The 14,054-nt window shown below is 42.3% G+C and overlaps 1 pseudogene; it reads right to left on the bottom strand.

Annotated features, from left to right (window-relative positions):
• Positions 1–10,551: 10,551 nt before the first annotated feature.
• Positions 10,552–11,499, bottom strand: LOC133082465 (retinol dehydrogenase 12-like; annotated as a pseudogene).
• Between the last annotated feature and the right edge of the window lie 2,555 nt (positions 11,500–14,054).

The following is a 14,054-nucleotide window of genomic DNA, read 5'->3' as shown; positions in this document are numbered from 1 at the left end:
TTATTATAAAAACTCTCCACAAACTGGGTATAGAGGAGACATACCTCAACATAATAAAGGCCATATATAATAAGCCCATAGCTAACATCATACTCAACAGGGAAAAGCTAGACGTTTCTCCAAAGAAGACATACAGATGGCCAAAAAGCACATGAAAAGATGCTCAACATCATTAATTATTAGAGAAATGCAAATCAAAACCACAATGAGGTATCACCTCACACAGGTCAGAATGGCCATCATCAAAAAATCTACAAACAATAAATGCTGGAGAGGGTGTGGAGAAAAGGGAATGTTGGTGGGAATGTAAATTGGTACAGCTACTATGGAGAACAGTATGGAGGCTCCTTAAAAAACTAAAAATAGAGTTACCATATGATCCAGCAATCCCACTCCTGAGCATATACCTGGAGAAAATCATAATTCGAAAAGATACATGCATCCCGATGTTCATAGCAGCACTATTTACAATAGCCAAGACATGGAAGCAACCTAAATGTCCATCGACAGAGGAATGGATAAAGAAGATGTGGTACATATATACAATGGAATATTACTCAGCCATAAAAAAGAACAAAATATGACATTTGCAGCAACATGGATGGAACTAGAGACTGTCATACTGAGTGAAGTAAGTCAGACAGAGAAGGACAAATATTGTATGATATCGCTTATATGTGGAATCTAAAAAAATGGTACAAAGGAATTTATATACAAAACAGAAATAGTCACAGATGTAGAAAACAATTTTATGGTTACCAGGGAGAAAGTGGGGAGGGATAAATTGGGAGACTGAGATTGACATAAACACACTACTCTATGTAAAATAGATAACTAATAAAGACCTACTGTATAGCACAGGGAACTCTACTCAATACTCTGTAATGATCTATATGGGAAAACAGTCTAAAAAAAGAGTTGATATACGTATTTGTATATACACATACACTTCGATGTACAGCAGAAAGTAACACAACATTGTAAATCAACTATACTCAAGAAAAATTTAAAAAAATAGTGAAAAGCTGAAAGCATTTCCTCTAAGATCAGGAATGTGACAAGGATGCCCACTCTTGCTACTTTTATTCAACACAGTATTTAAAGTCCTAGCCACAGCAATAAGATAAGAAAAAGAAATAAAAGGAATCCAAATCAGAAGGAAAGAAGTAAAACTGTCACTATTTGCAGATGACATGATACTACACATAGAAAATCCTAAAGATGCCACCAAAAAAACTACTAGAGCTCATCAATGAATTCATTAAGTTGAAGGCCACAAAATCAATATACAGAAATTTGTTGCATTTCTATACAATAACAATGAACTATCAGTGGGGACTTCCCTGGTGGTCCTGTGGTTAAGTGTCCACCTTCCAATGCAGGGGATGTGGGTTCGATCCCTGGGAACTAAGATCCCACATACCGCAGGGCAACTAAGCCCGTGTGCCACAACTACTGAGCCTGCGTGCCACAACCAGAGAGCCTTGTGCTGCAACTACAGAGCCCACATGCTCTGGAGCCTGTGCTCCACAACTACAGAGCCCATGGGCTCACAACTAGAGAGCCCGCACATTGCAACTACTGAGCCCGTGTGCCCTGGAGCCTGCATGCCACAACTAGAGAATCCCGTGTGCCACAACTACTGAGCCCACGCGCCCCAACTAGAGAGCCGGCACACTGCAACTACTGCGCCCACATGCTCTGGAGCCTGCACACCACAACTAGGGAGAAGCATGTGCGCTGCAACAAAGAGCCCACGTGCCACAACGAAAAATCCCATGTGCCGCAACTAAGACCCAACGCAGCCAAAAATAAATAAATAAATAAAAATTAAAAAAAAAAACAATGAAAGAAAGAGAAATTAAGGAAATAATACCATTTACCTTTGCATCAGAAAGGATAAAATACCTAGGAACAAATCTAACTAAACAGGTAGAATACTTGTACTTGGAAAACTATAAGACACTGATGAAAGAAACTGAAGACTACACAAACAGATGGAAAGAATCTTGTATTGGAAGAATTAATATTGTTAAAATGACCATACTACCAAAGGCAATCTACGGATTTGATGCAATCCCTATCAAAATACCAATGGCATTTTTCAAAGAACTCGAACAAATTAATTAATTAATCATTTATTTATTTATTTTTGCTGCACCACACGGCATGCAGGATCTCAGTTCCCTGACCAGGGATTGAGCCTACACCCCCTGCAGTGAAAGCACAGAATCTTAACCACTGGACCACCAGGGAAGTCCTTAGAACAAATAATTTAAAATTTTGTATGGAAACCCAAAAGACCCCCAAATAGCCAAAATATTCTTGAGAAAGAAGAACAAAGCTGGAGGTATCACACTCCCAAACTAGTAGCTGGAGGTATCTTCAGACTATACTACAAAGCGAAAGTAATCAAAACAGTATGGTACTGGCACAAAAACAGACACATAGATCAATGGAACAGAATAGAAAGCCCAAAAATAAACCCACGCACATATGGTCAATTAATCTATGACAAAGGAGATAAAAATATACAAGGGGGAAAGACAGTCTCTTCAATAAGTGGTGCTAGGAAAATTGGAAAGCTACATGTAAAAGAATGAAATTAGAACATTTTCTCACACCATATAAAAAAATAAACTCAAAATGGATTAAAGACCTAAATGTAAGACCAGAAACCATAAAACTCATAGAAGAAAACACTATGACATAAATTGTAGCAATATTTATTTGGACCTGTCTCCTACAGCAAAGGAAACAAAAACAAAAATTAAAAAATGGGACCTAGGACTTCCCTGGTGGCGCAGTGGTTAAGAATCTGCCTGCCAATGCAGGGGACATAGGTTTGAGCCCTGGTCCAGGAAGATCCCGCATGCTGTGGAGCAACTAAGCCTGTGTGCCACAGCTACTGAGCCCATGCTCTAGAGTCCGCGACCACAACTACTGAGCCCGCGTGCCACAACTACTGAAGCCTGCGCACCTAGAGCCCGTGGTCCGCAACAAAGAGAAGCCAACGCAATGAAAAGCCCCTGCTCGCCTCAACTAGAGAAAGCCCACATGCAGCAACGAAGACCCAAAGCAGCCAAAAATAAATAAATAAAAAATAAATAAATAACTAAATAAATTTATTTTAAAAAATGGGACCTAGTTAAACTTAAAAGCTTTTGAGCAGCAAAGGAAACCACTGACAAAACAAAAAGGTAACCTACTGAAAGAGAGAAAATATTTGCAAATGATATGACTGATAATGGGTTAATATCCAAATTATATAAAGAGCTTATACAACTCAATATATTAAAAAAACCCAAACAACCCTATTTAAAAATGGGCAGAAGAACTGAATAGACATTTTTCTGAAGAAGACAAACAGATGGCCAACAAGCCCATGAAAAGATGCTCAATATCGCTAATCATCAGAGAAATACAAATCAAAACCACAAAGAGATATCGCCTCACACCTGCCAGAACGACTATCATCAAAAAGACCACAAACAACAAACATTGGGGAGCATGTGGAGAAAAGGGTACCCTTGTACATTGTTGGTGGGAATGTAAATTGGTACAGCCACTGTGGGAAACAGTATGGAGGTACATCAAAAAACTAAAAATAGGACTACAATATGACCCAGCAATTCCACTCCTGGGCATATATCCAAAAAAAAACCCCAAAAACTTTAATTTGAAAAGACACATGCACCCCAATATGCATAGCAGCATTATTTACACTAGCCAAGATATGGAAAGCAATCTAAGTGTCCATCAACAGAAAATGGATAAAGCTGTGGTATATATATACAATGGAATACTACTCAGCCATAAAAAAGAATAAAATTTTGTCATTTGCAACAACATGTATGGACCTGGAGTGTACTATACTTAGTGAAATAAGTCAGACAGATGAAGACAAACACTGTATGTTATCACTTATATGCAGAATTTGAAAAAATAAAACAAATGAATATAACAAAAAAGAAACAGACTCACAGATATAGAGAACAAACTAGTGGTTACCAGTGAGGAGAGGGAAGAGGGGAGGGGAAAAACAGGGGTAGGAGATTAAGAGATAAAAACTGCTATGTATAAAATAAATAAGCAATAAGGATATATTGTACAACACAGGGAATATAGTCAATATTTTGTAACAACTTTAAATGGAGTATAATCAATTAAAATATTGAATCATTATGTTATCTGCCTGAAATTAATATAATATTGTAAATCAACTATACCTTGATTTTTTAATTTATTTATTTTTATTTATTTATGGCTGTGTTGGGTCCTCGCCTCTGTGCGAGGGCTTTCCCTAGTTGTGGCAAGCCGGGGCCACTCTTCATCGTGGTGCGCGGGCCTTTCACTGTCGCGGCCTCTCTTGTTGCGGAGCACAGGCTCCAGACACTTAGGCTCAGTAATTGTGGCTCACGGGCCCAGTCGCTCCGCGGCATGTGGGATCCTCCCAAACCAGGGCTCGAACCCGTGTGCCCTGCATTAGCAGGCAGACTCTCAACAACTGCGCCACCAGGGAAGCCCTATACCTTGATTTTAAAACGGCTATTACTACGTTATTTGAAAATTATTAGAGTGAAGAGAGCTGGAATCTCTGAGATTGTAGGACCACATATTACTCAGGCTGAGAAGGTAGGAAGTTTCGATGAAGCAATCTGGCGCACCCCAAACTGATGGCATTGGGAGTCTCTGGGGGGGGGGAGGGTCTTAGGCTAAGAACATTGCTTCTTTATCCCAGAGGAGGCGATAAAAGAGTCCCTTAGGCAAAGGCTATTATCTCTGGTTGAGGAAATGTAGGGGCGTCTGGCTGATTTGGGGGTTTCTGGGGCTGAGGGGTGTTTTGCTTCCCTCAGGAAGAGCAATTAGGGAGTCTCACAGACTGAAGATAGTTTTAGTTTTATGTCTGCCTGACGGGGATCACCCCAAAAGGCTTTAAGTCGTCTCTCAGTCCTAACGATCTTGAGGACGTTGGGAGGTACAGAAAATACCCAACCACTTTAATTACCAGCAGGAGCTCTTGGTTTTCTACTTGCTCCCCCCCTTACCCTGTCTAGGGTGGCCCTCAGAGAGAACTTACCTCAGAGGTGAAGCGGCAGTGAAGCATTGCTCGACAATGAGATGAAATCCCAGAATTCAACTGCCCAAGAACAATCAACTAGTCAGAACAGTTAATGAACTTGATCTGGCCAATCGGAGATCAGGAGAGTAGGTGGGGCAAGTGAGGCAGTAGTGGGATTTGTCAGTCCAGGCTCCGCGCCTTTTCGAAGTCAGCGGAGATTTCGAGTTTCCCGCTTGAAGCAAGATTGCTTCCCACCAGAATTGGCCACTCCAGCTTCCGTAAGCCCATTAGCATGCATGCTCAGATGTTACCTTTGCCTTCAGCTTACATTTTTCTACCCTCTGCTGGGTGTTTTTGCTGTTTAATTTTAATAAATGGTATATCTGAGGCAGGCCGCCATCTCAAATCCTTCCCGTCAGTCTCCAATTTCCTCAGATATGGGGTCTTTCCTAGGGCCTCCTAGGACCTCTCTAATAACTTAAAAATTTTAAACTTAAAGAAAAAAAACCTGTTTTCGATATGTGCGTTTTCGATATGTGCGTTTTCGATATGTGCTTTTTCTGGAAGACCCGATAACCAGAAACATGCTTTATCCCTTAATACTAATATTTACAATAATAGTATTAAAAAGAATACCCGGGCTTCCCTGGTGGCGCAGTGGTTGAGAATCTGCCTGCCAGTGCGGCGGACGCGGGTTCGAGCCCTGGTCTGGGAGGATCCCACGTGCCGCGGAGCAACTAAGCCCGTGAGCCACAACTACTGAGCCTGCGCGTCTGGAGCCTGTGCTCCACAACGGGAGAGGCCGCAACAGTGAGAGGCCCGCGCACCGCGATGAAGAGTGACCCCCACTCGCCGCAACTGGAGAAAGCCCTCGCACAGAAACAAAGACCTAACACAGCCAAAAATAAATAAATAAATAAATTTAAAACAAGCTCTTAATTAAAAAAAGCTTTAAAAAAAAAAAAAGAATACCCATGTAATTGGGGCTTGCTGTGTCCCTCAGGGGGCCCAGAAGTCACTTTTTTCTAGGAAGTCTTTCCTACACCCACCCCCAATAGGTCCCCAGTAGTGCCTCCAATAGGTCCCCAATACCCCCTGGGCTTTCCATCGCAGCCCTGATCTAAGTTCCTCCTCCTTCTTAGGGCAAGGAGGACAGGGCAATGACCCATGTGCCAAGCACAAAGCCATTTATGTGCATCATGCCATTTAATTTTCACAACTGCTCCTTAAGTTAAGTACTGTTATCATCCCCTGTGTGCAGATGCTGAGACTGAGGTGCTGAGAGTTAAGCAACCTGGTCAAGGTCACAGGATCAGTAGGTAGCAGAACTGGAGTTCACCCCTAAGTTGAATTGAGTCCAAAGTCTGTGCTTTTACTTACTCTTCTATATTGCCTCAAATATTTGTTGGTTGGTTGAATGAATGAATGAGTGAATGAATCTTAAAATTACAAAGGACCTTTTTTTTTAAAAAAAAATTTTATTTATTTATTTATGGCTGTGCTGGGTCTTCGCTTCCGTGCGAGGGCTTTCTCCAGTTGCGGCAAATGGGGGCCACTCTTCATTGCGGTGCGCGGGCCCCCCGTTATCGCGGCCTCTCTTGTTGTGGAGCACAGGCTCCAGACGCGCAGGCTCAGTAATTGTGGCTCACGGGCCCAGCTGCTCCGCGGCATGTGGGATCTTCCCAGACCAGGGCTCGAACCCATGTCCCCTGCATTGGCAGGCAGACTCTCAACCACTGCGCCACCAGGGAAGCCCCACAAAGGACCTTTAACATAATTTACTTAATCTTCTATAATCACACATAATTTTATGTGGCTGCTGTAACAAATTATCAGAAACCTTGTGGCATAAAACAATAGAAATGTATGTATGTATTTTTTTTTTTGGTTTTTTTAAACATCTTTATTGGAGTATAATTGCTTTACAATGTTGTGCTAATTTCTGCTGTATAACAAAGTGAATTAGCTATGTGTATACATATATCCCCATATCCCCTCCCTCTTGAGCCTCCCTCCCACCCTCCCTATCCCACCCCTCTAGGTGGTCACAAAGCACCGAGCTGATCTCCCTGTGCTATGCGGCAGCTTCCCACTAGCTATCTATTTTACATTTGGTAATATATGTAAATCCATGCCACTCTCTCACTTTGTCCCAGTTTACCCTTCCCCCTCCCCGTGTCCTCAAGTCCATTCTCTAGTAGGTCTGCGTCTTTATTCCCTTCCTGCCCCTAGGTTCTTCATGACCATTTTTTTTATTTTTTAGATTCCATATATATCTGTTAGCATACGGTATTTGTTTTTCTCTTTCTGACTTACTTCACTCTGTATGACAGGCTCTAGGTCCATCCATCTCACTACAGATAACTCAATTTCGTTTCTTTTTATGGCTGAGTAATATTCCATTGTATATATGTGCCACATCTTCTTTATGCATTCATCTGTTGATGGACACTTACGTTGCTTCCATGTATGTATGTTTTTGAATGTTTCAGTGAAATATTCTGACCTTTATTTCTCACAGCTCTGGAGGCCAGAAGTCTGAAATTAGTTCCTCTGGGCTGAAATCAAGGAGTCAACAGGGCTGCACTCCTTCCAGAGGCTCTAGGAAAGAATCTTCTTGTTGCCTCTTCCAGCTTCTGGTGGCTGCCAGCATTCTTTGGCTTGTGGCTGCATCATTCTAATCTCTGCCTCCATGGTTATATTGCCTTCTTCCCTCGGTCTGTGCCAAATCTCCCTCTGCTTTCCCCTGATAAGGACACTTATGATACATTTAGGGCCCACCCAGATAATCCAGGATAATCTCCCTATCTCAAGATCGTTAATCACATCTGCAAAGTCTTTTCTATTGTTGTTGAAAGGTAATACTCATAGGTTCCAGGAATTAGGATGTGGCTATCTTTGGGGGGGGCTGCTATTAAGTCTCCTCTCTGGTCCCCAAGGATTCATGTCCGTCCCACATGCAAAATACATGCACTCCATCCCCAAGTCCCCAAATTCTCAATCCATCACAGTATCAGCTCAAGTCTAAAATCTCATCTAAATATCATCAGCTCAAGAGTACCAAATCTCATCTTCTAAAATAGGTATGGGTGGTACTCTGGGTATGATCCATCCTGGGGCAAAATTCCTCTTTGGACTTGAACACCAGAAAACAAATTAACTGTTCCTAAAATACAGTGGTGGGACAGGCATAGAATAGTAGCTATAGACATTATCATTTCAAATAGGAGAAAATGGAAGAAAGAAGGAGTCATTGGCCCTAAGCAATTTTTAAATCTAGCAGGGAAAATTCCATTGGGTTTCAAGGTCTGGGAATAATCCTCTGTGACTTGAGGCTCTGTCCTATGGGCCTACAGCTCTGCCCTCAGAGTCATTCTTCCTTTCTCTTGAAGTGTGGCATATGTTTGTAATTGAGTAGTTTTATCAGCCTTTTTGATGCCTGTAGAATTTTGGGAGTCTGGCAGTCTTTCCTTCATTTTTTCTTGCCTCTGTTTCGTTCAGTTCAATCTGTCCATGTTTCTGAAGATATAACATCAAAAATTGTGTGGGTCTCCCACGTATGTCCAGAGATTCACACCATTAGACCAGATGGTCCCCCACATATCTTTCCTAGATTATCCTAGCTCTATTCCTGGGTATGGCTGAGATGGTTGAAGAGATTCACGAGTCACACATCTAATCTCTGCAGTACTAGCAAACACAGCCACACTCTTGACTTTCTCTCCAGAGCACACCTTTCTGAGAATGAATCTCTTAATTTAATGTCTTTTGCAATCTCGATAGACTGAGAATTTCCCAAATTATCAAATCCTAGATCCCTTTTGCTTAACCATTTTCCCCTCAATTTACCTAATTCCTTTGACATTTTACTATATGCAGCAAGAATAAATCAGACCACACCTTCAACACTTTGCTTGGAAATCTCCTCAGCTAAATATCCAAGTTCATTGCTTACAAGCTCTGATTTCCACACAACTGTAGGACACAATTCACTAAGTTTTCTGCCAGTGTAACAAGGATTGTCTTTCCTTAAGTTTCCAATAACATGTTCCTCATTTGCTTCTGAGCCCTTATCAACAGCACCTTTAATGTTCATATTTCTACGATTTTGCTTATGACAATATATGTATTCTCTAAGATGATGTAGGTTTTCTCTTCCATGCTCCTCACTTCCTTCTGAGATCTCACCAGAATCACCTTCAAAGGTGTTATTTCTACTGATAGTCTTTTCAATTCAATCTAGGACATTTCTATCAAGCTTCTCAACATTCTTCTAGCTTCTACCCATTAGCCAATTCCAAAGCCACTTTCATATCTTTAGGTATTTGTTACAGCAGCATTCCACTTTTAGGTAGCAAAATCAGGTATTAGTTTCTTGTGGCTGCTGTAACAAGTGACCACAAACTTGGTGACATAAAACAATAGAGCTTTATTTTCTCACAGTCTGGAGGTCATAAACCTGAAATCAGCATCACTGGCCTAAATTAAGGGTGTCAGAAGGGCTGTACTCTATCTACAGGTTCTAGGGAGAATCCATTTTTTGCCTCTTTCAGCTTCTGATTGCTCACATCATTCCTTGGCTTCAGGCGGCATTACTCCAATCTTGAAGGCCAGCATCCTCAGATCTCTCTCTATTCCATCTTCACATTGCCTTCTCCTCTGTGTATCTCTTCAAATCTCTCTCTACCTTTCTTCCTTCCTTCCTTCCCTTCCTTCCTTCCTCCCTCCCTTCCTCCCTCCCTCCCTTCTTTCCTTCCATGTTCAGTTTTTATTTTCTCTAAAAATTGAGGTAAAGGGAACTCTTTAGAAAAAGAAACAATCTACATGATTGAAAATGGAGGTCCTAACTTACACAGTGTTATATGTCAATTATATCTCAATAAGGCTGGCAATTTTTTTTAACCTTAAAAAAATAACTGGAAAAAGAAAATGGGAAGGTCCAGCTTCATACAGTGGCTTCAGGATGCTCAGAGGAAGGAACTAAAGTTGGCCAAAGTTAGCCAAGATTTTCCTGAGTTGTCTAGACTCAAGAGATGCGACTAGTATTCCAAAGAGAAAAGAGGTCAGTCAAAAGTTTGAGTCTTACAGTCCCTGGAAATATGTAACCCTGATGCTCCTGTCGCCTCAGCTGAAAATGTTGGCTGGCATTTCTGGTATTGATGAAGAAATTGCCCCCAATTTCCCAGGCTCTTCTGCCTTCCCCATTCCCACCTGGGATCTGCCCAGTCCTCCTGCCCCAAGAGAGCACTCTATTCATGAAATTCTTGGAGAAGAATCCTCTGCAGTTGTGAGCATCTCATGCTGTGAGCCAGCTTCACAAGAGCGTTGGGTGTGCCAAGGTTTCCGTAAGGGTCAGGAGAATCAGAACAGGGCAGGGTTTGCAACAGCAGTAAACCAGAAGGAAAATCCTTCAGGATGGTCCTTCTCCTTGGTCCCCTTTCATTATGGCGTGGACTTGGCCTGATAAGGCTGTGGCTCTTCTACCAGCTCTACTCCCACTGGATTTCTAGAAGCTCACAGCTGACGTTCCACAGGCACTCAGCCATTTTGTTACTTCAGGCCCTTGGAGATACCCAGGTCCTCTTGCGGTCATTGAAGTACTTGGCACTCAGGAGCTCCAGGCCCTCAGTTATGGCACAGTGCAGTCTGGTCTGCGCCCCCTTCTCCCACACCAATTTGACAAAGAGAGAGAAGAGCTGCCAGAGCAGGCACAGCAGGAATGAGTATTGGACAAGCTCAGAGTGGACCATGCCTGGGTGCACTGCATAGAGGGTGGCCCCCATCCGTTGGAGCCTCTTGGCCAGCTCCCAAGTAAAAAGTATGTTGGCCATCTTGCTGTGGCAATATGCAAAACCCCAGCTATAGCACTTCTCACTCTCAAGGTCCTGGAAGCGAATCTTGCCAGCATGGTGAGCCACCGATGACAGGTTCACCATCTGTGCAGGAGCAGACTCCTTCAGCTGCTCCAGGAGAGAGCAAGTGAGAAGGAAGTGGCCCAGGCAGTTGATTCCCAGGTGGGTTTCAAAGCTGTTAGCTGTCTTGGAATATGGACACATCATCATTCCTGTATTGTTGATCAGAATATGGAGCTGCTTTTGCACTGCCAGAAGGCTTTCAGCAAAAGCTCAGATGGATTTGGTATTGGATAGGTCCAGTTTCCACACCAGCACCTGGGAGTTCTTTGTATTAGCTCAGATTTTACTAGCAGCAGATTCCCACTTCAGTACATCTCAGCAGGCAATGCATACTCCTCTGCTAGCGAGCTCTCTGGCCATCTCCTTACTGATGCCCATGTTGGCTCTGGTGATCACCACTATCTTCCTGGGAAGCTGCACATTTGTTCTCCAAATCCCACCAGCAAAGAACTTCCTAATGGACAGAGCTATCACATACAGGAAAGAAAGGAGGGAGGTGAGTAGTCCTAAGATAACCAGCATCTTTTCAACTTCTTTAGTTGCTGCTGCTTTAGCAAAAGCAGCTTCGACTCCAATTCTGGCTCCAGCCCCTGGTCTGGCTCCAATTCTTGGCTGCTTCTCTCTGCTTCTCCCTCCCACTCCTTTACCTCCTCTCTCTCTCCTGGACTCTGGGCATCTCTTATGCATCTCTTATGAGGATACATGTACTTGCATTTAGGACCCACCCAGATAATCCAGGATAATCTCCACATCTCAACAGCCTTAACTTAATCATATTTACAAAGAACCATTTTCCAAGTAAGGTAATATTTACAGTGTCCAGGGACTATGACCTAATATCTTTGGGGGCCATTATTCTGCCTACTGCAAGGAGTAAGTCAGATACCTTGTTCTGAAGTTCTGGGGTCACTGGGTTTGGAAAGGAGTGACTGGAGCTCTTTGAGGCCAAATGGGGTGGAAGACAGTGCAGCCTGGTGGGAGGGATGTGGGCTCTGTAGGCAGACAGACCTGAGTTCACTTCCCTGCCCCAACACCTGATGACTGAGTGACCTTGGGCAAGTCACTCAACCTCCCTGACTTTCCATTTCCTCCTCTGTGAAATGAGGTAATAACTGCACCTCCCTCACAGGGCTGTTGTAACTTGTGCTTATAAAGCACTTAGCATAGGGCTAGGCACATAGTGAGTAATCTACGAACATTAACTGTTGTTATTATTAACTGATGAACATGGTGATAATAATACCATGCATGTATTCTGTGCTTACTCTGTTTTGGGTTCACAAGAAACCCAAACGCTCCCAGGAGCATGTGATATAGATGTCACAGATGTAGATTCAGGAGGCCAGAATTTGCCTAAGGTCAGACAGTCAACAAATAGTAGAGGGAGGAATGAAGACCATGTTTGGCTATCCTTCACCACAATGCTAGTCTCCACCCCATGAGGAGATTGTAAACCCCAGCACCTGCAGAGAGCACGTGTAAATGATGAATACATCTACAAGCAGGAAAGCCTGTGGCCAGTTGTGTGGAGGGACTTGCCGACTGTCAGGGCTACAGACTATAGTGTGAGAAACCAGGATGGTGGAAGTCTCTGTGCTCAGCACTTTTCCACCAAGGGAACAGGAGAGACTCTCTGTGCTGGTGGTGGTGACAGACCCCTGTATGAGGGCAAGGCCTGCACCAGGACCCAGGATGCTGTGGACCTTCTGACTCCAGGATGGATGAATGAAAAGGCCAGCATTATGTGGCTGTGGGAGTTTCCCATATTGTCTAGAATATTGTTCATCGAGCTGAAGATTCTTTTGCTCTATAGTATATTTCCACTTCTCTTTTAAAAGAGTAAACTTTATATTGAAGTATAACATAAAGATGGAATTTTGCACAAATCATAACTATATCACTTGAGAGAAGCGGGGGAACTCAGAATCTGAGAGTTGGTGTTAAAGATAAATCATTGCTGCCGGGTATGAGATCAGAAAAATATATCTGCCAGTTTTATATCTCAACATCTTAGACTTTCTTGCATGTATTTGTGGCATGACTGATCATACAGATTGTTGCCATCTATGATGTTTTTTAAAAACAGCTTAATTGAGGTATAATTGGCATACAGTAAATTGTACATATTAAAAGTACACAATTTGATAAGTTTATATTATATATAAATATATTCACCATAATCAAGTTAGTAAACACATTCATCACTCTCTCATCCCCACTTGCATACACCTAAGCAAGCACTGATTTGCTCTCTGTCACTGAAGATTAATTTGCATTTTGTAAGGTTTCATGTAAATAGAAACATACTCTATGTACCCCTGGTTGTCTGGCTTCCTTCACTCAGTATAATTATTTTGAGATTTATCCATGTTGTGTTATATGGACTCCAATTTGTTTATTCAGTCACCTGTTTTTTAAAATATTTATTTATTTATTTATTTGGTTGTGCTGGGTCCTAGTTGCAGCAGGTGGGCTCCTTTGTTGTGGCTCGCCGGCTCCTTAGTTGTGGCATGCGAACTCTTAGTTGCAGCATGCATGTAGGATCTGGTTCCCTGACCAGGGATCAAACCCAGGCCCCCTGCATTGGGAGCATGGAGTCTTATCCACTGCACCACCAGGGAAGTCCCTCATTCACCTGTTGATGGACATTAAATTGTTTTTTGTTTTTGACTATTACAAATAAAATTGCCATGCAAATCTTGTACAAGTCTTCATAGGGACATATATTTTCTTTTCTCCTGGGTGAAAACCTAGCAGTGGAATAGCTGTTAAACCCTCCAACTTTGTTTTTATGGTAGGTGCATTGTTAGATTTTAAAGAAACTACCAAACTGTTTTCCAAATTGGTTGTACCATTTTACGTTCCCATCAGCAGTGTATGGGCATTCCAGCTCTTCCACATCTATGCCAGCACCTGCTATGGGCAGTCATTTTAATTTCAGCCATTTTAGTAAGTGTGTAGTGGTATGTCTTTATGCTTTAAATTTGTATTCCCCTAATGACAATTGTGCTGAGCACCTTTTCATGTATTTGTCATTTGTATATCTTCTGCTCAAATCTTTTGCCCGTTTTTTATTG

The sequence above is a fragment of the Eubalaena glacialis genome, chromosome X, assembly GCF_028564815.1.
Source record: "Eubalaena glacialis isolate mEubGla1 chromosome X, mEubGla1.1.hap2.+ XY, whole genome shotgun sequence".
NCBI lineage: Eukaryota > Metazoa > Chordata > Mammalia > Artiodactyla > Balaenidae > Eubalaena > Eubalaena glacialis.
The sequence above is the reverse complement of the archived record's forward strand: the minus strand, read 5'-3'. Positions and strand labels throughout refer to the sequence as shown.